Below are 24,732 nucleotides of genomic sequence, written 5' to 3' on the forward strand. Positions count from 1 at the left end.
ACCAGTGGCCTCTGTTACTACAAAATTGGCACCCCTACCTCTCCCCATCTCAGTCACCTGTGGTCACTGAGGTGAAGCTGCACTGCCCTTCAGAGAGGTCAAGGCGCCTTAAGAGAAAGGTTCCTTATGGCTTCTGGTCCTGCCAATGTGAAGAGGACAAAAATGCTATAAATACCTGGCCGAGGCACAGGCTCTTGATTACCTAGGAGGCCACAGGTAGCTGATATCTGACCAAACTTAGGGCAATCTTCTTTGGTCTGTGTAATTCCTTGTGTGTGTCAATCCATCTACACCGAGATATCCCTCCCAACCTATGAGTCTGGCAGCTTGGTAAAGCTCAGGCAATCATGGTGCTGTGTAGAATCCGCACCAGGTTTCCTCCTCAAAACTACATTCCTGTGTAATCCACACCAATATTGTTGTCTCACCCCACAATGTAATTATTAGTCATGGAGTCTCCTGGACTGATACCCCATGCTGGGCCAGCAGAACGATTCCCATAGGCTAGGTCACAATGGTGCCCCCAGCAAGGACTTCCCTTATGGGATGGTCGTGGGAAGGGGGAGGGAGATGTGCCAAGGCCCCTAGACTGAACCATACAATCCTGACACGTGCGTGCTCAGAGTTTTCTTTCTGCTGCTCCAAACAGAAATGAACACCCCATGAGTGGGAGCATTCACAAATGGATGGTTGTAAGTTGGGTATTAGAGAATGTGCATATGTTAGCGTGAAACTAGAGTGGATTAGTCCAAGGATCCTTCCAACTCCACAATTCCCCGCCTCTGTGCAGCTCCATTATGTCAAGCTCTCCAACTGGTGCAAATTGGCCAGCACACCACGTTTGATTTTAATTTATACGGTAACCCGGGTTATACTCGAGTTTTGAAATAAAATGAGTGTACCCTCTAATGTTGTTACCTGAGTAATTTCTGTCTTCATGTGTAGCATGGGATTCCTCAAATCTTTAAACCATCAATTATGTGTCTTGATTCCAGGCTAGAATGTAATCAATACTTACTTATTAGGGCAAGTGTCTACCCGCAGCTTGCTGAGCCTGGCAAGTAAAATATTTATGACCTGACAAACCTGTTTTAACTATTCTCTATCATTACTTTACTACAGCCTACCATCAGTGGTTCAAACCTAAAGCTGATTTGTTTTGAGTACAACTTGCAGAATCTATATTCCAGTAAGTCTGAAGGTACTTAGAATCTAGGAATCAAAATTCACATGAAAAGATACCTATTCTTTACCAATTGTTCATTTTTAACTGTCTCAGGTAAGTGCCATATTTAATAGAAATTTCTTCAACATCTACCTTGGGTCCAGGAATCGGCTCTGGTGATGATGAATGGGCAATGTTCTTCCCTGAAGGAACCCCTCTTCGGGGAGGATGTAGACAGATCTTCGGTGCAGCCCCTCAGGGTGACCAGAGCACTGTTCACGCCCCATTAGGGTCCTAGCCACACCTCACAGAGGTTCCTTCTCTCTGTGTATTCTTTCCTCTCTAGCCTGTGGCCCCCCATGGACAGAATCTCTCTTGTCCTTGTGACCTCCATAGTTAGCTCACGGCTGGGTAAAGAGTAGGCACTCACTCCATTTTGTTGCACTCAGAAGAAGTTCAGAATCATGGAAGGGCATCATGGCTCAGTGTCAGCCCCTGGGTCTCCCCAGTCCCTGCCCTTCCCCGCAGCATCCATAGCTCCTGTGTGCACTTGGCCCCGCCTCATTCCATCCACAACACAGACCATCATAGAAACATAGTTGCTTCTGTGCCCGTCTCCCCTGGAGCTGCTAGAGGTCAGGGATTGGCACGCATTCCTCTGGGGTACTCAGTGCCAGAACACACATTTATCTTCTATTGCTACTGGATAGCGTGTTTGTGGTGGAGCAAATCCACCAGGAGGCGGCATGGGGGAGGGGGGAGGAGCAGAAGCAAACTTCCCATCAAGAGGACCAGATGGAGGGACCAGCAGGCCTGCAGGCAGAGTTAGGGTCCCCTATGCTCCTGGAATGCAGACAGCAAGAGTGATGGGCGCCTGGGTGGCTCAGCTGGTTGGGCGACTGCCTTCGGCTCAGGTCATGATCCTGGAGTCCCGGGATCGAGTCCCGCATCGGGCTCCCTGCTCAGCAGGGAGTCTGCTTCTTCCTCTGACCCTCTTCCCTCTCGTGCTTTCTCTCTCTCATTCTCTCTCTCTCAAATAAATAAATAAAATCTTAAAAAAAAAAAAAAGAGTGATGGGATCTATGGGATCTATGGGAGGATGCCCCGTTGGCCCTCCAGCCAGGCCCCTTCACTCCCTGGTGAGGCTCAGGAAATGCGTGCACACTGCTGATGCTGCCCAGACAGCTCTCCTTCCTTCTTTTGTCCCCATCGCTCCCTCCTGACCCTCCTGACCGATGGTCAAGCATCGCGTGCCCTCATGCCATGGGGTGCTCAACACTCACCTCAGCTGTAGCTTCCTGTCCCTTCTGGGATCAGATTCTCTCTGGGCAGGTTTGGAAAGGCCACAAGCACAGAGACAGTGTCTGCTTTTTTCCCTTAGCCTCTCCCCTGCCTAACACTCACTGGTACCCGTGGTATGGATAAGCAAACTTCCCCCAGGTCACGGGTGAGGAAACTGAGTCAGAGCAAAAGGTAAAGCAACTTCTCTTGGGCCACACAGCCAGGGAGGCAAAAGAATAAGCACAACTTACATTCCTGGGTACTAGGCACTATACTAATTTCCACATATTGTCCGACTCACCCCTCACACCAACCTGGATGTAGGTACAATCATGATCGTCCTCCATTTACAGCTGAGGACACTGAGGCTCAGGGAATGTGACAACTGGTGCCCATGTCCCCCCTCCCCCACTGTCCTCCTGGCCCATCAGGAGCCACCTGCCGATAGGGGACAGCTCCCTGTGTGTCCCACCTCAGGGGTGTCTGCAGGCCATGAAAGCAGGCTCAGCCAGCATGCCTGCAGGACAGAGAGTTGGGGTCCGATCTTGGAGGGTCAACCCTGAGGAATGACAGGCTTCCTTGCCTGTCAGTGGGATGGTCTGAGGAGTGTTTTCCACCCAGTCTTTCTTCTAAGAGTGACAACCTGCTCCTGGCACATCCCCTTCCAGCGCCCCCCACCCGACCAATGTCCCCACTCCCTCACAGTGCTTCCTAGGATCGCTTCCAAATCAAGCTACTTGCACCCCGACCCCTGGGAACCCAAACCAATACAGAGGTTGTATAATGAGCAAGTGGGGAAGCCAGATTGTGGATCCAAGCCCCTTCTTCCCCATCATGCCCGCCACCTGGCTCCAGGTCACTGATGCCCGGCAGAATGGTAGCCCCCAAAGATGTCCCCACCGTAGTCCCCGGAGCCTGTGAATATGTTACGCTACAGGGAAAAGGGTGGAATTAAAGTTCCTAATCAACAGTTCTAAGATGGGAGTGGTCTTGGATCATCCAAGCGACCCAGCGACCTTACACGGGGCCTTATCAGTGGAAGAGAGAGAAAGAACAGGGGCATCAGGACCATATGAGCCCGGAAGACAGACACAGAGAGAGGCAGCCTTGCTGGTCCAGAAGATAGAGGGAGGGGCCATAAACCAAAGAATACAGGTGGCCCCTAAGAGCTGGAAAAGGCAAGAAAACAGGTTCCCTCCCGGAGCCTCCAGGAAGGGGCACAGCCCTGGCAGCAGCTTGATTCCAGCCCGAGGACATCTGACCTACAGACCGTAAGGTAATAGACTTGCATTGTTTAAGCCACTATAGTAATTTGTTAAAGCAGCAATACAACCACTTACAGAAGTTAGCACCCCATGCCCAACTGTGTTTTATGGGCAAGGCTTGGATTTATTTCTATTATCATGACTTATGCATCAATTCTACTGCAAACCATCTTTAAGATTTTCTATTATTTATTTGAGAGAGAGAGCATGAGAGGGGGGAGGGTCAGAGGGAGAAGCAGACTCCCTGCCAAGCAGGGAGCCCGATGCGGGACTCGACCCTGGGACTCCAGGATCACGACCTGAGCTGAAGGCAGTCACTTAACCAACTGAGCCACCCAGGCGCCCGCGAAGCATCTTTAAAAAGTCTGTGGCACTGGGTGGCCTGTGTATGCCTGAGAGCATACACCTTGCATTTTAAGCATTTTTGAGCCAGACTCGTGGAATGCTTTGCAGACAGCGGCGGAGGAGAGTTGTACGTGATACCGGAGGGCTGGATCCGCCTGAATCTGGTTTGATGAGTTCCGTGTCTCACTTCCGCCCACTCTGCACACTCTTATAGAAACCGCAGAGATATCCTGCCCGATACCATCAGCTCTCAACTGCACAGTGAAGATGCACGTAAATAATACACCTCCCATGGGCAGGATGGCTCCCACCTGTGCCTTCGGCAAACGTTCGGAGTGCAGTCAACAATTATGAGAAGGGGAAAGACAAAGCAAGACACTACGCATCAAGGAACAGATTTTTAATCACACGTCAGAAGGATTTTTGCTAGAGGGCAGTGGTTAACGTGAGCGTGTACTTGGCTAATCATCTGGGGACCCGAAAAGTGACACGTCTGAGCAATGAACTTCAGAGACTCAATCCAAATGGAGAACACCTCACCTACACAGGGAAACTTAAGGAAGCTAAAAACTGGAGCACAGAGGTGAACCCAGGAGCATCTTCCCAGGGAAACAAATGGGTGCCATATCCAGGCCCATTGGTTTTATGAAGCTGAGAAGAATGGTAATGAATTGAATGCCCCTCTCTGAGTCCTCCCAGGAGGAGGGGAAGTCAGAGCCCGTTAGAAGAAAGTGTCATGTGGGGAATGAGGTGGGAGAGAATCTAAAGGAAGGAAGGGTAGGTTCTTACCGGGCTGGGATGCCTGGAAATGGATTCCATTCAATCAAATAGAATTGTAGTGAGCATCCACTGTAGTCCAGACGTTGTACCTGGTGTTTGAGATAAAGGATGAACCACTCACAGACACCCATGCCCTGATGGCCCGGAGGAGGCTACAGACAGAAAAACAAATACATTACAAGACAATGTCCTATGTGAAGCTTCTGGAAATGGACAGAAGGGCGGGTGGAGCTCAGAGGATGCGATAGTTAGATTTGGGTATCCTGGAAGGCTCCCTGCAAGAGGTGCCGTTGGAGCTGCTGCCCAGAAGAAACCGCCCATCCATTGCTGTACCTGGCTGGCCTCCCCATCTCTTTTCGTGCTTCAGTTCTCTCCATGGCAATACACATTCTGTCCCTTCCTTACAGCCTGTTTCTCATTTCACTGTGGGCAGTCTGCCTCCCTTTCATTCTGTCTGGGTCACTGGGCAAGGGTAAGGTTATCAGGTGATCGGTCAAGAAAGGTCCTGTGCCCATCTTGGGCATCCAGAGTGATGGTGCTTGTGCAGGGTCTCAGACTGAGTAGAACCGGGCAGTGCTCTCAGGAAGATACTGGAAGGACCAACTGGAACAGCAACGATGCAGAGGCATAAAGCAGAGCAGGGGGGTGTGGTGGAAGGGAGCCTTGCCGGGGAGCCTGGCCGTAGGGGGAAAGGGCTGACTACGTAAGCTCCTCACTCTGTGTGAAGGACACAAACATAAAAAAGGATTCAGCCACGGGGCTGTGGACAAGGGTCTTGCTGCGAGGCCATATCCATCTGACTAGATCTTGCATCACAGTCTGTCCCGATTAGCTGGGCCACCCAAACAAAACACCACAGGCCAGGGGGCTGAAGCAACAGAAATGCATTCCTCACAGTTCTGGAAGCCAGAAGTCCTATCAGGGGGCCAGCAAGCTTGGGGAGAGAGGGGAGGGGAGGGCCCTCTTCCTGCCTTGCAGATGATCACCTTCTCACTGTGCCCCCACATGGTGGAGAGAGAGAGATTGCAAGCTTTCTGCATCTCTACTTACAGGGGCCCTAATCCCATCATGAAAGCTCCACCCTTGTGAGCCCGTTTGAACCTAATTACCTCCATCCCCAAATACCATCACATGAGGGTTAGGGCTCCCACATACGAACTTGGTTGGGGGGACACAATTCAGTCCACACCACAGTGCAAAGTAGTTGAGGCAAATGGCTGAAATCACACGTGTTCTAATCACCAACTCTGGAGAAGAGGTGGGATCATAGGCTTGTCTGTCAAAGGTCCACTTACGAAGATGACTCACAGGAGCTCAGGGCTTGTCTGCAAGCCGTCCTTGCTCCACGATGCCACATTCTATCTGGAAAAGCCAACTGGTAGCCGGCACTGGGCCCCCTGCGGTGAATTAATGGGAGTCAAGGGTCTGATCCTTAGCCCTCCAGGCTCCGGAACTCCATCTCTTCAGGGACCCAGAATTGATCGAAACCTGGATGCCAATGGACTTGTTTTATAAGAAGAACCACAGCTGTCAAGTGAATTGGAAACTCCCCTCAGCCTGACCCGTGAATTCCCTACTGTGGTGTTTAGGGAGTGAGCGATCAAAGCAACGTGCTTTCCCAGACACCTCCCTTGGAAATATTAGTCCCTCTTTGAAGGCAGTGACTTCTTCCTGGCTGGTGCCTCAAGGTGACTGACTCTGTGTCTGCTCTGATCCGTCAGTATGGGTTTTAAAACTTAACTCTAAAATGGGAAAATTTCGTTTCCAATTTCTAGAGGAGCCAAGTAGGGGAATTCCACCCTGGACTCAGCTCTAACACGTACGCCCCTATACTACGAAGTAGAGGGGCTTACATTTCTGCTATTTCTATTATAAATTGAAAATCACCATGAAAGATTATGCCCCATAACTAACACCTCTAAATCTGTTTATTTTTAAAGAAATAAAAAGCTCACATTTTAAGTTTTCTAAAAGGTTCATTTTCCTTTAAAATCTGGTAAGAATTTGGGATTTCTAAACAAGCTGCAAACCTAATTAAAAGCAATGAAAAGGAAAGCTCGTGTGGGGGTGGGGGGGTGGTTCACATGCACAGTGGTTCTGGGCAATATTTGTAAGTAGCAAGTTCATAACACTTGGAGCTGACACTTGTCGTGTGCTTATAATGACTCACTTAAACTCTGCATGAATGTAGCCTGATCTCATAAGAGTGACCTTTCTTGAAACTGAAATCGCGAAGGTTTTTTTTCCTTCCTATTTTATAAGTAGAGTGTTCCTGGGCTAACAGTCCCTTGTGTGAGCTTTTTGCTGGTGGTTCCAGCGAATTCTGCGGATTGAGAAGACTTGAGTAAGAACGAGATAGGATCTGAACTTTGAGGAAGCTGCCCTAACTCAGTATCTGCACTCTGTGAGATTCGCCCACCCTCACCCAGTTCCTTCTAGAAAGGCCAACCCAGCTATAGAAAGGGTCCTACGGCATGGTCAGGCATTGGCAGACGGGGCTCATCGATGCAGTCCCGAAGGTAGGATTGATTTATTTCTCATAAAACCTGGCGTGTCCGTGCGGAGGGACAGGCTGCTCTGGGCTGTGTGCTGGAGGTGCAGAACTGGCCGGCTGGGATGAACTCCCGGAGGAACTTAGCCGATTAAAGGGAAGAAGAACTTCTAGGGGAAGTTAGGATGTACTGAGCCTCACACTTGTGGATAAACAAGCTAATCAAGTTTCCCAGAGTCTTTGATGATCTCTTGCAGAACCTGGAACACAGACATGGCAGGAGGAGCAGAGGTTTGGGAGGGAGACTGTCCCTGCCCCCCTCCCCCCGACCTCGCACCCTACCTTGGCCCCACAGTGGCACTCGGGTTTGGCAGCGAAGTGGTCTACATGTGCGGTGATTGGGGCCTTGGCATACTGACTTCCTCATCCTGCTGCGTGGATTTGCAATGCAAAGAGAGGAAAGTGGCATGTAAATTAAAACTGGTTCTAAGGTGTCCTTGGGGCACCTGGGGCGCTCAGTTGGTTGGGAGTCCGGCTCCTGATTTTGGTTCAGGTCATGATCTCAAGGTCATAGGCAAGCCCTAAGTAGGGCTCTGCACTCAGCACTGAGTCTGCTTGAGATTCTCTCTCCATCTCCCTCTGCCTCTCCTCTCTTTCCCCCTCTAAAAACAAAACAAAAACAAAAACAAAAACAGAAACAAAACAAAAACAAAACTGGTTCTAAGGTGTCCTGATAGGGCCAGGATGGTTTTTAATGGCAGGTAAAAGCAAGACTGAAAAATACCAAGAGTCACTTGTTGCCTTCTAGCAGTGAACAGCTAGATTGTAGTTTAGACCTCGGAACTTGGGTTTTTGTGTAGAACTTGATTGTGGTCTTCCCACATTAGTCTTTTTATGGGACTGTGTCAAGTGATGAGGTGAAGGGGAAGAAATCCCCTCAGTTTTACAAATGAGAAACTCAGGAGCTTGCCCATGGTTACAAAACCAGAAAATGCTGGAGCCAGTTCCTGACTTCACGTAGTTCATCGTCCACGGCTCCGAGCCTGCGAGCGGCCATAGCAAACTCAACTGTGTCAGATCTGACTCTTGCCGGGGTGCTCCCTGCTCAAAACACTGTAGTGCACCAACAGATTGTATTTTATGAGTTCCTCTGAATGATAGAAAGGAGAAAACAACCTGCTCTAGAATTTATTTTCTCTAATCTGAGCTAATATGACTCTTAACTATTGAGGTATCTTTGTTCATGCTTACTGTGATTACTGATTTATTTGTATTAATTTCTTTTTTTTTTTTTTAACTAGGCTCTGCGCCCAGTGTGGGGCTTGAACTCATGACCCCAAGATCAAGAGTCACATGCTCTACTGATTGAGCCAGCCAGGCTCTCCCTGGATAATTTTTTAAATGAGTTTTAATGAAACTAAAAGATGAAAGGAACATTTAGTCACAGATTAGAAACAGGAGCTTAACTGAATCATTGTTCTACCCTCCATTCAGACTACCCTTCACGTTTCTAGCATTTCTTTTACCAATCAGCTTGTTCTGTTTTCAACATGCATTATCCTTCCTAATAGTCCATCCCTTCTGTAAAAGTGCTTTCATAGCTTTGAGCATACTAATTTTTTCTGGGTTTTTTTTTTTTCCCAGATAATTCCATTATCTCAAGGTCTTGAATCGCTTCCAGGGGTATAATCAATGCAGGATCAATTTATATGTTACAAGCTCAACCTTGGGATTGCTGCACCACGTAGATAATATCAACCCAGACTTACTTTATTCCTTTTCAGATCCCTAGACAGAGTTTCGTTGGTGGGTGGAGTTTTTTGTGTCCTCTTCATTAAGGGGGCTGAGTTTCAAGAATCTCAGCTTTATGCAGAGGTCTGAGTTCAAGTTTCTACCCCAAATCTCATGTACTGTCTTCACCGAGTGAGAACAAAGGCTCGGGTAGCAGGGTGTGTTTTTGGGTGGATTAACTCCCTATTCCCACCTCTCCTGAGTATGACTGCGAATCACGCTATATTGATCTTTGGTTCCCTCTTTGCCTCTAGCATCCGAGGGTCTCTCTTTCTTGTTTGTTAATTCAATTACATATTTTAAATAAACTTTGTCATATTTTAGCTAACATTTTTAGATATTTGTAGCTGGAGGCATTTCACATTAGTTGACTCTGTCAAGTAGCCAATGCCGGAAGCTTAGTCTCTGGGGTTTATTAAAATCAAGATAACTAGCTCCCCTGGATGTTAGCTCACTGACAAAGTTGGATTCGGTGTCGATCATGCAGAAAAGATCCTGTTTAATCATAGTTTGTGGACCAGCTTAGATTCTTCACTTAGCTTACTGGATTCCTCAAGACATGGTTCCAATATTGAAATAATTGCATGTCACTCTGTGTCCACTGTTTTCTCTCCCCAGGGATTGCCAGAAAACCTGAGAGGAATGAATCTTACAGACATTAGACAGATGTTTGGGATATTCCAAATATGGTTGTTTTAATTCAAAGTCTAAGAAATATGGAGAAATGAAGAGGAAACTGTATTGAGAAGTCGGGAAGACAGGTAGCAGACCCACCTCTGCCTCCAACCCTGTAACCTCTTCCCACAGGAAGTCAGATTACAGACCTACCTCTGCCACTAACTGGGTAAACATTTCTCTCTCTCGAAGTTTCTCATCTGCAAAATAAGGACATTGGACAAAATGCCTTATAAGCTCCTGCTAGCTCTTAAGTAATCTGTAAAGTTTCGGAGCAGATAAGGTGGGGGTAGAGGTCTATGCAGCTTGGAAGATACGCAGAGTCTATGACGGGCTTAAGCTGCCGGGGAGAAGGAGCACCAGGCCTATTCCTGTTCCTCACACCTCTGTGGATGTACTACCTCCTCCCTCTGGCCTTGACCCTGGCTCCCTCCCTTTGCAGCTCTCTTGGGATCCATCTACCCTCTGGATGGTTTCTATTTTTTCTGTCATATGAAATATACCTGCTCTCCCTTTTTCTCCATCCTGTCTTCTCTCTGTTCCTGTCCTCGGTCTCCTATTGGGCTCTTTCTGGTGATCGTCCACTACATTAGCAGAGATGCCATGTGTTTACGCAGAGTTCCCCACATTGCTGCAGAAGCCCCCGCCAGCGCCCCTATTGCCCTGTCTTTGATGATAGCACCAGGCTTACTGAGAACTTTAATTGACCCAGCCTCTTCATTGTGTAAAACCTCACTACTTTCCTTGTGCAATCTCTCATGTGCAAGTTGCATGCATTCAGCAAACAGTTTTTGAGTTAAGCCAGGCACTGTACTGGACACAGGGATTAAATAAGGAATAAGGAAGGTAGAAGCCTGAGGTTTGGTGTAGAAAAGAAGCCGGAAAGTGAGATCATTATGGCTTCTGCTAAATGGTAAGTGCTCGGGAAGAACATGAGTAGGGAGACGAAGTAGTGAATGGGAGGGTGGATGATTTGAGGAGTGGGGAGGAGTGTTGAGAGCTGTGCCAGGGCTCCAGCAGCAAGTGGGGCCTTGAGGAGGGGGAGGTTGGTGCATCTTCAGGCCTGTGAGCAACCCCTACGTGTGTGGGGGGCGAAGAAGACCCTGGGGGAGAGTGGCCATGGTGAGTCTGAGCCAGACAGCCCGTCTGCATTCCTCTCCTCAGTCCCTCACCAGAATCTGTTCTAGGATCATCCAACTGATGTCTGACTCAAACTTTCTCCACTGCACTCCATGTCCCATCGCTCTGCCAGTCTTAAACACTATCTTAAACACTGTCTTAAACACTACTTTTTAACGTTACTTTTCTCTTCCAGGTCTTTTTCTTTTTTTAGTGAGGTGTAACTGTTACGGAACCTGGACTGGATCACCCCATGGAAGAACCAAGCGGCACTCGGAGATCTTGGCGGATAGGAGGTTTATTTAACGCTGGTGGGCTCAGAGGAGAGTGGTCTCCAAAGTTCTGAGCCCTGAGCACAAAGGGGGCAATTTATACATTTCTACTTCCGCATACTTGGCACTTTTGGCGCGTGCACAAAGCGGGGCAGGGAGAAGAACCCGGATTGGTGAGCCCGGGAAACCGAGCAGGGAGAATAACCCAGAAGAGCCCCAGGGCAAGGACTGGGACTCTCTCGCTGGCTCAGTTGGCCATCTTAAGACACAGATTTTCTTTATCATAACTGACATATAACATTGGATTAGTTTCAGGTGTACAATTTGATATTTGTATATATTGTGATTCGATATTTGTTTATATTGTGAGATGATTGCCATGAGTCTAGTTAACATCCTCACCCCTCATAACTACAAATTTTTCTTTTATTGCTCCATATGTCTTCATTTTACCTCTCCAATGCAATGTTAAGGACCTTCAGAGCAGGCACCGTGTCTCAGATTTTCTCTGGACTCCCAACCTATCTATCCCGGTGTCAGTTTCTATTCAAAATATGCTTTTCTCAACCAAATGTAGTACGTCCACACAATGGAATACATTCAGCAATAAAAAGGAATTATGCATGCTACAACTTGACCAACCTCAAGAGCATAATGCTAAATGAAATAAAAAGACAGAAAACAACTCTACAGATTATATTTTTCCACTTATACAAAATGTCTGGGAAAGACAAATCTCCAGGGACAGAGGCAGACCAGGGTTGCCCAGGGGAAGGGTGAACGTGGGAACTAACGGGGAGGGGGTAAGAGGAAGCTTTCTGAGGGCTGGAAATATTCTACAACAGAATTGTGCTGGTGGCTGCACAATTCCATAAATCTAAGTACTATTAAATCGTGTACTCGTGTATATGCAAAATATCAAATTTTTATGATATGTAAACTATAGATCAATAAAGCTATGCGAACATACACACACACATATATTTGCTTATTTAGAAATTGAATAAGCAGCAGTTGACATTGAATCTGAAGGAAAAAAAACAGTAAGACTTTGCAAGCAGCTTTGCCAAAGGGCAGAAACACTGATTCCAGGAGATGGAACAGACCAGGTTGTATGTGTAAAAACTCCTTGAAGGAGAATAAAGGCAATTGATCCATTATAGAGAATTAAAATGCCCCTTAGGAAGGGTGAGGACCGTAATGCCTCAATTCTGTAATCATCCAACAAGCTTCAACCTGCAATTCAGTGTTGGACTGACATCTAGCAGGGGGGCTGGTTCTTTCCTCAGGCAAATTCCATCAAGCACAATAGATAAACTCATCCTCATCCTGATACAAATAATTTTCCTGTGAATTTGGATTCAAAGAGTTAGTTTTCTTAAGGCTTACACATCCTTGTATTTTGGGTTTGAATTTTAAACACATTAATTAAATTTCCTATTCTGTCCCTTTGGAACAGATACCATTGTTCCTAGGCAGATGAAAAACAGTATAAAATTGACACCAATGAACAGTCTGCTTAGTTTTCCGTGTCCCCCCGCCACCGTCATGTCTGTGTACCAGGGAACAGAATCAGAACTCAACAAGAAACATCCAAAGACCTTTCTTCTGTCCCAGCAATGAACTCAATACCCAAGATCCTCAAATCCATGCAAGGGGCTCAATAGGGCACAAGGAAAACCAGCATAAGGCAGGGACCCTGCTCTCCAGGAAGTTACCACAACTCAGTGTATTTCAAGAAAAGAGCATGAATTCATTCAAGGATTTCAAACCCATCTTCCCTCTTAGGGAAGCTCTTAGGAGGTTTACCCAACACAGGGACTGCTAGGATTCCGCCATCTTGCTGTTGACTGTACCACTGTCCCCTCATAAAAGCTGATAAGATGCGACTACCCCATGGTTGGCATCATCTGTGGGAAGTGAGCAAGACACTGGGGCTGGTGCAATTCAGCCCATCACGAGATCCCTGGTTTAGCCATGAATATGAGCCCTAAAATGACACAAAGGGGAAGGAAGCTAGAGCCACGGGACTCAAGCCCCGTGAGATGGCTGGGTCACCCACAGGACTGCCATGTGGGGGCACTTGTTGAGGAAAGGAAGGCTGTGAGCTGGAAGGCCATAAGGTGCCCGGGGGTTAGACAACATGAGACACCAACACATTTTGGCAGACAGCAGTGCCACAAGGTAAACCAGCCAGCCCACAGTATTGTGGTAAATCTGGACATCATTCTGGATGTTTCAACCCATATGGGGAGAAAATAACATTTGTGGTTTTGTTCACAACCCAGAAAGAGCCTATGTAATTAAGAGTTGAGTTTGCGGGATGTTGCCCAAAGTCAAAGAGCATAATAAATCAGATGGGAAGGAGCCGTGAGTCCAAATGTCTCCAAGCTTGTCAGAGAGAAGCATGCGTGGTGATCAGACAGCATCATGGTCTTTCATCTTTCAATTCTGTTCAGATCTTTGGGAAGTAAAAGTCAACTAGAAAAAAATTTTTTAAATATCTGTATATGCATTAGAAAGGCAAAAGTGTAAATCCTCTGAAGTATGATTTTTGTCCTCCCTATTTTAACAATTACACTTATTAACTATAAAACCATATATAAAACTGTTTTTTGTTTGTTGGTTTTTCAAAATACAAGCAAACTTCAGGATATGAAGAAAGAATTCCAACGCACTGAGTTTCCATTTCTTAACCCAACAGTGCACACCTCCCTCCTAGCCCAGCACTGGGAAAAAAAGGAGATGAAGCCAACAGGTCCTCTTGGGATATTTGAAATGCCTGCAGATGACCCTCCCCAAGGCTTATAAATCACCCCTCCTAACCTGGGCTTGAATTTCCACCTGTTCTCCTTAGCGGTGACTCTGTCCAGCACCGCCCCCCCAGCTCTGCTTTTAAGATTCAAAAGGCCCCATGACATGCAAGCCCACAGAGGTTCAGGCTAAAGACTCATTCTGTGACACGGAGATGGTCATCTCTACTTACCCGACCTTCTGGTTGTGGTTGAGAAAGATGTCGAGCCAACAAAATGATTTTGAATGTAAAACTCCTCTTCCTTCTTTACTGCTATAGTGCTCCTTTCATTGATTTTAAGGCGCTTAGAGGGAGGTGTAGGAGCTCCTACAGGGATGCACAGGCAAGGGGACAGACTGTCACTGCAGCTGGGCCATGCTTGCAAGATGCAAAAGCCAGGGGGGTCCCCAGACAGGAAGCCCCAACACGCTCTTACTGTAACCCATCGATTAAACGGAGTTCTTACCTTTGGACTGAGGGTCTCAGGCTTTGCCCCACGTTTCCACGGGGTGTTCCTTTGTCCCGTGAAGCTGTTCAAGTCCTTACACACTAGCCTTGCTGGACCTGCTGAATAGTACTTGCTTGACACGATCACTGCTGTGAGGCCAGCGTTTAAAAAGGACGAGCTAGGAGTCCTGCGGGCACACATTTCTGAAATGCCACAGTGACAAAATTAGACACGTTTCTTCTTTGTAAGACTTTACTCAGGAGCCTCGTATTTGCTCACCTCTTTTCAAATCCCCAGTGGAACTCTGCCAGGGCTCTTCCCAACCGCGTTTGGCCCCGACCCCTTCAGCTTCGCGTGGGGTGTCAGGAGATCCCCATCCTTTGCTGCACTTTGGGAGGCGTGCTTTCCAGGAGTCTGCAAATCGGATAATCAACAAAAAGCAAAGCCAAATGCTTTGTGTGTCAGGGGGCAATCCACTCAAAAATATTATTATTTTTTAAGATTTTATTTATTTATTTGACAGAGAGAGAGAGCACAAGCTAGAGGGGTAGCGGCAGAGGGAGAGGGAGAAGCAGGCTCCCCACTGAGCAGGGGGCCCGATGCGGGACTCGATCCCAGGACCCTGAGATCATGACCTGAGCTGAAGGCAGACGCTTAACCGACTGAGCCACCCAGGCACCCCTCAAAAATACTATTAATGCCATATGCTTGGTACTAAGTCTCTGACACCTGGTACCAACTTTATATTTAGAGAACACTTGGGTTCACAGCAGCCACATTTCAGATGCTCACTCTGCACCTGCGTCCAGTGGACAGGGCGGGGCCAGATGACTCAGATAAAAAGGAATTCTGGTCTGGACCCTCAGGAGGCAGAGAACACAGAGGGCTTTGTGACCTTTTATTGAAGCACAGAAAGGATTCCAGAGGCTCTTGTCCCCCACCCCCCACTTCCTCACTAATCCTGTTCTACTACATTTCCTCCGCTGGTTGAGGGTGAAAATGTTTACCTCTACTTGCCTCAAAGGAATTTTGGAAGCAAAAAAAAAAAGCTTCTGTTGAGTGTTCTCAGCCCATCCGTCCATCGGAGGTGGTCACATTAAAACCAAACGCAAGCGCTGTTTGCTTTAGCTGGGACAGTAATATGTCATCTGCTTCAGCAGCAGGTGCAAAGTCGGCTTCACAGACTCAGGCTGAGAAGGAAAACAAACAGGAGAGAAAAGAAAGAAGAGTGTGGAACTTTGAGTCAGGCTTATCTTCAGGACACACTCAATCGTCTGAGGGGAGAAGCTTCCCCCTACCTTTTTTTTTTTTAAACAAAGAAAGTGTAATTATTAATCATCTTGTGAAACGTGAAAACCAATATGGTAAACAATGACACTTTTTAATGGGCAAAAAAATAACTTGCCTAGACATTACAGGCCAGAAAAAAAAGAAAGTAATTCTCCTTTTATCCATCTAAAGAAAAAACACCCCAACCTCATTATCAGCTCTCAATAGAGGATTAACAGGCACTGAGCAGAGAAGCTTCCGGAAGGCTGGCATTCCAGAGAAGCTCATCAGGTTTTTGAAAGGAAGAATTTCAACCCCACTGAATTCCCACCCTCTTGTCTATAAAATGGGAAAATTTACACACACAAATCTGATTGCTTGGGTCTGGATTTGCGAAGAGATGAGTTTAAAGGGCCGGAGTTTGGGGCGGCTGGTGCGGGGGAGGGGGGAGTGGGGGAGGTGTGCTGTCCAACAGCTTCAGTTCGTTGTAGGTGAAGTCACCTTGTCCAACACTGTTCTTTCCCTTTCAGCAGCCCAAAGACGTGCCCGAGCTGTGACTGGGGCCCATGGCTCTTTCCTGTAGGGTTTTCTGTTACCCCCAACTCAGCAGGTGGGGGTACTTGCAAGATGCAAAAGCCAGTGAGGTCCCCGGACAGGAGGCCCCAACATGCTCCTAACCTTGGAAAAATCAAACCTTGGAGCATCCTAACCTTGGAAAAATCAAACATTCAAGCTATCATTTAAATTTTCTGCTGCAAAAGATTTTTCAGCCACCAAATGACTAGAATTAAGGAAAAAGGATCCCCACTGCCCTATAATACCATTTTCAGTCACGAAAATGCTGCTTCTTACAGACTAGAAAATTCTCAGGCCATCCAATTTGGGTGAGTGATGCTGCCTTCTGCATTGCGTTACCGACACTCAGGGATGAGAGTCATTGAGGTGGTTCCTTTCTGTGGTTGTGGGCTTTGTGAGAAAATGGGTAAAAAAAGAAATCCACTGTGCTGTGGGACATAGCCCATGCATCTGATGACCCTGTGTATGAGTTTCCCAGGGCTGCCATGACAAATCACCACAAACTGGTTGTCTTAAAACAACAGAAATTATTCTCTCATGGTTCTGGAGGCCAGAAATCTGAAATCAAGGTGTGGGCAGGCGCAGTTCCTTCTGGAGGCTCCAAGGAAGCATCTAGTCCAGGCAGCTCCTAGCTTCTGGGGGATGCCAACAACCGTTGGCACTCCTTGGCTTGTAGACTCATCACTGAAATCTCCGTCTGTGTGGTCACCTGGCATCCTCCTCTGTTCGTTCTGCGTCCTCATATGGCCTTCTTATAAGGACACCAGGCATTGGATGTCGGGCCTGCCCTAAATCCAGGACGACCTTCCTTAATGAATTACATCCACAAAGACCCGATTTCCAAATAAGGTCACATTCTGAGGTTCCCAGGTAGACAGGCCTTTTGGAGGGAGCACCATTCAGCCCAGTACATCATGATTCTCCTACAAGATGGGATTTTCCTAAACTTCTAATTGCTGAGTTTTGTTTATTTTTTTTTATCACTGCAAATATTGTCACTTGGACAAGTAAAATGTTCTGCTAAACTCCTCGCTGCATTTAAAAGGTACTGCCCGTGGCTCAGAGGTGAATTTGGGAGTCAGTGGGGATTCAACCATTCTGTGCCGTGTCGGCCGTTGAGCAGCCGTTGGGTGAGAGAAGAGAGAGCCAACCTCTGCTCGTTCTCTGAGGGAGGAAGAGGAGGAGGAGAGCAGGCTGGGGCAGTGAGGAGCCGGGTGCGCCTGGGCTCAGAGGTTCTGGGGGTAGGAGGGGACAGAGACATCAGATGGGTGCAATCACACCACCCAGGAGCCCCCCAGGGGCATGAGACCGACAGTTAGGACATGGCCTTCCAAGGAGCATAGGTTCTGCTGCGTGGGGCTTCTGTTTCCCTGAGGGCACACAAGCTTGAGTGCAGACAGGAATCCGCTAAGACAGAGTACAGACTCAAAGCCACAAAGTGTGTCCCTCCACCTTTCCCCAGAGGTAGGCCGGGCTGCTCTCTCATCCCTCAACTTCAGTTTGAAGACTGTCAGGTGTTTGCTGGTCCGGGCCACCGGTGCACCTTGCTCGGACTTCGCAGCTTCGTGGAGCCTGCTGGAAGCCTCAAGGACTCAGTAACTTATTACGAGGAGGAAGGGGTGAGAGGTGCAAGAAGATGCGGGAGCCCCTCTCCCAGCTCCACCCCCTGCGAGGGGGCATTTCCGTACAGAACTCAGAGCAACAGCCTTCCTGGCAGTGAATTTCGGTCCTTGGCCACATTCGAGAGAGTTCTGCACCTTGGCCCCCACATTCTGGCCTGGACCCCTCAGCGTTCTGTGGAAAGCCCCTCCTCGGAGGCTGCCACATCAGAAGTCACAAAGCAAGGAAGTCAGTCGGGCCCCTCTGCACGCGGTTGACTGAGGTCTGGCTTCCTTTTTATTCTCTTTCTAGGGCTCGGTTCAAAATTATATCTCCTGTAGAGCACACTTCTTTTTTTAACCCTCCGGCTAACGTGGAAGGAATTTGTTTAGTTTGCTGTTGTGTGGCGGCATAAGCCATGGGTGGGGTGATTCATAAACCCCGGGCTGCTGATGGGCTCGGGGAGGGACCTCGCCGGGAGAACTCGCTGTCAGGTTCTAACTGAGATGAAATAAGTCTGGGGCTGATACAGGAGAATATACACGCTCAGTATCAGCCCTTCATGGTGAGGCTTGATTCTCTAAAACAGTGCATGTTCCGTTTGCTAGCAGGAGGAGGAGATGGAAAAACCGAGAGGCACACGTAAGTAAAAGACTGGATTATTACAGGTCAGGCTGGATCTAGACGCACCTCCCTAACCTTCAAGAGGATGCTCACAGGGGCGCCTGGGTGGCTCAGTTGGTTAAGCGACTGCCTTCGGCTCAGGTCATGATCCTGGAGTCCCGGGATCGAGCCCCGCATCGGGCTCCCTGTTCAGCAAGGAGTCTGCTTCTCCCTCTGACCCTCCCCCCTCTTGTGTTCTCTCTCTCATTCTCTCTCTCTCTCTCAAATAAATAAAATCTTTAAAAAAAAAAAAAAAAAAAAGAGGATGCTCACAGAAGCCCTGAGTTGGCAGAAAGGCGTCAGGCCGGCGGTAAGGTCCCGAATGCATGACTCATGCGATGCTAAAAGCTCCTGAAGCATGAGGTTTTCTTCCATGGTTTGAGGACATCTGAATATGGAGAACTGGGCTTTTAGAAATTCCATTAAATCTTGGCTCTCTGTTCCCCTTGTCTCAGAGTTCAGTGTTAAACAGATCTTATTTGCACTTCTAAAAAGGAGCCAGGTTGAGGCAATGGAAAAAGGTCTGATGTGGTAGGAATCCTGGGATTTCTTCAGCCAGTCACTGTGTCACCTTAGATGAGTGGCTTAGCCAGGCCATCCCAGGCTTTCAGGAGGATTAAGAGGTACGTAAAGGTCTTCGAGTAGGCCTGATACATAAAACATGCCTGATAAAGAGAACACATTGCAGGAGCTTTATCATTTCTGCGTAACCTGCTAACAACACATCAGTGGGAGCTTCTGCCCAGATAGACGCCTTGCCTTACTAAACACCATCAGTTCTTAGCGCTCTCCAAGGCATGGAGCCCCGAGCTGCTTTCCTACTAGGGTGATTAGCCAGAGGGAATTTGCCTTGCTGGCCACCCAAGAACCCTGCCTGAGACAGTCAGTTGTTCTATTTCCTTGCTGTGGCTGCTGGAACAAATTGCCAAAAACATGGCAGCTCAAAACGGAGATCTATTTAGCCTCATGCCATTCTGAAGGCCAGAAGTCCGAAATCAGTTTCTCTGGGTCAACATCAAGGCATTGGCAGGACCATGTGCCCTCCCGAAGCTCTGGGGGAGAATGGATTCCTTGTGTCCTTCAGCTTCTGGTGGCTTCTGGCCCTTCTGGGCCTGCGGCTGCATCACTCCCATCCCTTTCTCCGTGGTCACGTGGGCTTCTCCACGTCAGTGAGTAAAATCTTCCTCTACCTCTTTCTCCTAAGGCCCCCTGTGATTGCCTTTAAGGTCCACCCAGATAATCCACGATAATCTCCCCATCTGAAAATCATTAACTCAATCACATTGGGAAAGACCCTTTTTCCAAATAAAGTCACAATTCCCAAGGGATGGGGATTAGGAACTGATGTCTCCAGGCGCCATTCTTCAGAGCTTATCAGTGGCCATGAAGGACATTTAATTTTTCTATCTCTTTTTGGCGGTTTTTTTTTTTTTTTGATGATGAAGCTTAAGATGCGCATTGTATCACTCTGGTGGGACCTGCATATACCAATGGCCACTACGTCTGGACAGGAGACAAGTCAAAAGAGATCACCAGGAACCTGGAGTTACTAGCCTCTGCTTGGCTTTGCTCCACGTTTTGCTATTGATGGGCTCCTTCCTCACTAAAGCAGTAGCTGGAGATACAGAGCAACGTTTACGCTGTTGATGGGAAAAGCCCTGCTCTGCAAGGAGACTGCCTCTCCGTCTGCCCCACGCCCCCTGCTCGAGCTCCCTCTCTCAAATAAACAAATATAATCTTAAAAAAAAAAAAGAACTTTTGGATTTTTCTAATTTTACCCTAAGAGCAAATTGGAGTCTCAAAACAATCCTAAAAAGAGAGAAGTAGGAACTGTCATGACTCGATTTGCATTTGAAATAATCCCTTGGCTGGAAACAAGTATGAGAGTGGGTAGACCTCAGCCTGGGGAAGAGAAGACTAATGGGGGCCAGGGTGCTAGTGGTGGAGGAAAGGGGTGGATTTGCAAGATATTTATGAGGTAGAGTCCACAGAACCAGGGAGTGGGTCGGCTCTAGTTAGGTGGCCATAAATCTTGATCTGTTAGGACAGTCTTGGTTTATGCCTATTGGTTCAACATAATCTTGAATGGTCCCTCCTTTTCCTTCCCAAAGTGGCCTTGTTTGAACAACAAACTATGTGGTTATCTTACCTATGAGGCATGGGGGAAAGAATAAATTCTGAGTCTCTGGCTTACACAGCTGGAAGGATGTGGCATGCCATTGCCGGAGATAGTGAATGGGAGAAAATCATGATCATAGAGATCATAATGTCACAACCAATCCCATTGGGAATGAAATCAAATGCTTCTTCAGGCTAAATGGCACTGGCATTTTCCTAGTCATTCAACTGAGCAATTGTTGCCCATCAGTATTGGTAAAAACAGGTACCATCCACTCCCTCGTGTGGTCCCACCGGCCCCACTGTGTGATACGGTCACCGAGGCTTCCTGGGGACTATGGCCACAGTTCCCTGACCAACCAATCATCTAGGAAACACACGCTGGTCTCATGGGTATCACACACACCCCACCACCATTTACTCTTTGGCTCAGGTGGACCACCACACACGTCCCTCCAGCGTCTGCTGATGGTGGGGAGGATGCTGATGAGGACCGTGTGTGAAAGAGACTGAGAGCACAGAGCCACAGTAGCTGCGATTTCAAAAAGAAGACAAACAGGGGAAAGACACAGTTACTGCTGTAGGCAAGGGAAAGAGAGCATGGGTTTCTGTTTCCCTATATTATACTCCAGAATATACACTTGCTTTCTGCTTAATCATGTTCTCCCCCCACCCACAGACACCTGATTGCTGGGTGACTTGATTGCGGTGAATCTCTCTCTTTGATTGCGGTGAATCTCTCTCTCACGCCACACCTCCCAGCACAGCAGGGAACTCCGAGCCCTTCTCCCAATCTCTGACTCCTTCCAAGAGCCTTCTCATCATTCAGGGACACCCATGCCTTCCGGGACCTCCCCAGGGCAGCTAGCCAGGCTGTCCCCTGTTTCAACAAGGGTCTGAAGTGTGTCCACGCAGTGGACCTCTTCATATGGATGGGATGCTTTTTTATCAAACTATCTGTTCTCCCTGTGACCAAGTATTCTGTTTGATTATGTCTTTTTCTTATCAGTTAGTGGGATCTCTCTGTATAATGGGCATATTGACTTTTATTCTATAGGGAATAAAAATATTTCCTAGTCTATCATCTGTCTTTTGATTATGTGTTTGGCATCTTCACATATATATGAAAGACATATATATGGCATTTACATATATAGATACATTTGCATACACACACATATATATTTGCACATACATCTTTGGCTCTCCAGTGATCGCCTATCACTGGTTATAGGGTCTCCCCATAGTCTCCAATTTTCTCTAGTTTGATTAAATTTTCTTTGTATTTAGATCTTAAATTATTCAAGACATAGCACCATTTTTACAAGTGCTTCTAAAGACCATTAAAAGCCTAGCAGAGCTTAATGTATTTTTTTAGCAAATCACTCCAAACCAGTGTTTTCTGTGAAAATACTGTGTTATAAGAAAACAGGACTCAGAGCAGAGTTGGAATTTTCTGTTGTCCAAGCGTTTACTGCTGGAAATTCTGTGTTCTGCTGTGTGCAGTGCTCCATCCTGGAGACAAAGCTGGACGTGGGCTTTCTCCCCGGGTCCCATTTCAGTGCCAGCCATGCGGACTCCGCTTCTGAGCAGGTGCCCCCCACTCTAGGACAAACCTCCTCGCCCACCCCCATTTCCTCCCCCAGCAAAGCAGCCAGTTCTTCTGTCCCTAAACCAGCCCTAGATGGAAAGACTTGGTCAGACCTCAATTTAGAACTTCCTTTCCTTGTGAGGATGCTGATGAGGCCTACTTTAAAGGCATTACCTTTTCATAGTCAAAAAAAAAAAAAGAAAGAAAAAGAAAAACAAAACAAAACAAACAAACAAAATGGGTTGTGATGAGTAGAAGTCTTCCCCAGGTGAACCCGAGTGGATCTGGTAGCGCTCGGGGACCACCTCTCACTCCCGAAGCTGCTGTCCAGGGAGGGGCTCGAGCCGCCTGAGAGCCATGGGACCCAGGAGATGGGGGTTCCAGCTTCCCTTCTGGCCCTGAGGGCTCCAGGGGGGCTTTTCTGCCCCAGGGGGTGTGGAGATAAATGGGAGCTCTGGACCCCACTGCAGTCACTGAGCTGCCAGCCAGGAGAGGAGCCAGCCCAGGACACACCAAGGAGGGGAAGGTGGCGGGAATACCTTACAGGACATTTGTTCTCTGCCTGCCTGCATGTCTGACCGGCTGATCCACAGGACGTTGCCCTCCTTCTGGTGGCCAGGTGACCGGCCGAGCAAGAGCATCTTCATCAGGTCTGCCGGGCAGCTGGAGGATGTGGGAGAGGATGCCTGCTTCTGATCCAATTCTCCTCTCCTTTGTCCAGAAATAGGCGCACAATGAGGAAGTCGTCCGATTCCAGATGGCAGTTGTCCCAGAAAAGCAGGTGCCCTGCATGGTGTGGACTTGCACGTGCATTAATGGAGCGATTTCCATTCAGAGTGCAGAAGTCTGGCTTCAGAAGGAGCCTCGGTTCACCAAGGGCGGAGGGAATGAGGAACGGGAGAAACGGTCTTTGTTCTAAAGAAAACCCCGAGGGGAGCAGTCATTTGGACACCTGGTTTTGAATGGACAGAGCATCAAACTGGCCCGACTGCCCTCAGTAAGGAAGGTAAGCACGGAGCAGAAAAAGGCCATTGTCGGAAAGCAAGTAGAGGGTTTCTCGGTGGGAATGGGGTTTTCTGTCCTAGCTACGTCCGCACATGAAAAGCCACCGCACAGTCACTGAATGTCTGCCCACCCTGTGCAGGGAGCAAAGAGCTGGCCAGGGGAGCCTGCAGCCCAGGGGAATGTCCTAAGGGGCCAGGCAAACTGCCAGAGAGCCACTGTCCTCTTGGTGGGAGACAGTGAGCAGAGATGCTTATGGCCCTGGAAGAGAAGGGTCTGAAGCAGAATAAGGAGAAGAGCCTGGAACCATGGGTGGCTCGGTGGCACGTCTCGGAGCCTTTCCCTAGCCTGTTCACAAGGACAAGTGAGGAGAATTAACAGCTCTCACCTCCCCTCTCTCCTCCTGAAGCAGCCCTAGGGTCCCCGCAGTCACTCACAGCTTCTGCTTCTTGAGCTCTCTGGGGTCTTGTTCCCCCAGCTGGAATGTTCTTGGCCCTGCTGTTCAGAGGAGACCTTGATCAGGGCACCATCCATGGGAGCAGAGAACCAGGCTGAGGCTCACAGCAAAGGGTGACGTCCATGGAGCTGCTAGAGGCAGATGGCCATGCATTGGTGGTCCCTATGACCACGGAGGGACATGGCGGAGGTCTTTCAGTTTCTCCGGGACAAGGTGGTGTTACTCAAGGAAAAACCAACTACTCTCCCTCCCTTCCCTTGGCCACAAATACTTACTGAGCACCTGCTATATGTCAAGGGTGGTTGCAGGACCTGGGAATATAGCAATGAACAAAAACAAGGCTTTGCCCTCCTGGGGCTTATGTTCTGATGGGGAAAGACAGGCAAACATCAAAGAAACAAACACACCAGTGTTAGAATATCAGATGGTGATAAGGACTGTGACGAAAAATGAAGCCTCAAGGGAGGAGGGGGAGGGAGGGACCTATCATGGGGTCACCTCCCTGTGGAGGAACACAGAGCAACTGGATCTGTCTTACTCAGTGTCCATCTCTGGGTCCTGGCCCAGGACAGCTAACGCCCCCAGGACACTCAGAGGGACTCCAGGGCTCCCTCCCTCAACTGGACACACTCAAAGGGTCCTTTGGGGGCAGCCCGAAGTGAGTGCTGCAGCTTGGGCTGATATTCAGGCCTCCCCTCCACAGAGGGAGGAGGAGGACAGATTGGTTAGGAGTGGCAGGAGGTGTTCTGGTGTGATGTTCCAGGAAAATCTGCTCTCTCAAAGCCTCCTTGCCTTTGGGGAGCCACTCCTGCAACCTTGACACCCTTCGGAGCTCCGGTAGCCCTAGCAACATCTCCCAGTGGCTCAGCACCAAGTTGGGTCCCACCCCCAGCTGTCCCTGCTCACCAGCCCCCTTTCTGTGCAAGCCCCCCCCCCAGGGGCTTCTCAGCAGTGGCTCCATGGACCCCAAATCTGGGCACACGAACATCCTCCAGCCCCAGCAGTTAGCAGGAGATCACAGGAGACAGGCA

General features: G+C 48.3%; 1 long non-coding RNA gene across 1 annotated transcript; it reads right to left on the bottom strand.

The window, feature by feature from the left end:
• Positions 1-11,192: 11,192 nt before the first annotated feature.
• Positions 11,193-14,609, bottom strand: LOC115940788 (uncharacterized). Its single transcript, XR_004075518.2, has 3 exons — positions 14,445-14,609; positions 14,171-14,305; positions 11,193-13,665 (listed from the first exon to the last, which is right to left on the bottom strand). It is a non-coding gene; the product is annotated as an uncharacterized LOC115940788 (long non-coding RNA).
• Between the last annotated feature and the right edge of the window lie 10,123 nt (positions 14,610-24,732).

This window comes from Leptonychotes weddellii, chromosome 3 (assembly GCF_054177405.1).
Source record: "Leptonychotes weddellii isolate Sample4059 chromosome 3, ASM5417740v2, whole genome shotgun sequence".
Taxonomy (NCBI): Eukaryota; Metazoa; Chordata; class Mammalia; order Carnivora; family Phocidae; genus Leptonychotes; species Leptonychotes weddellii.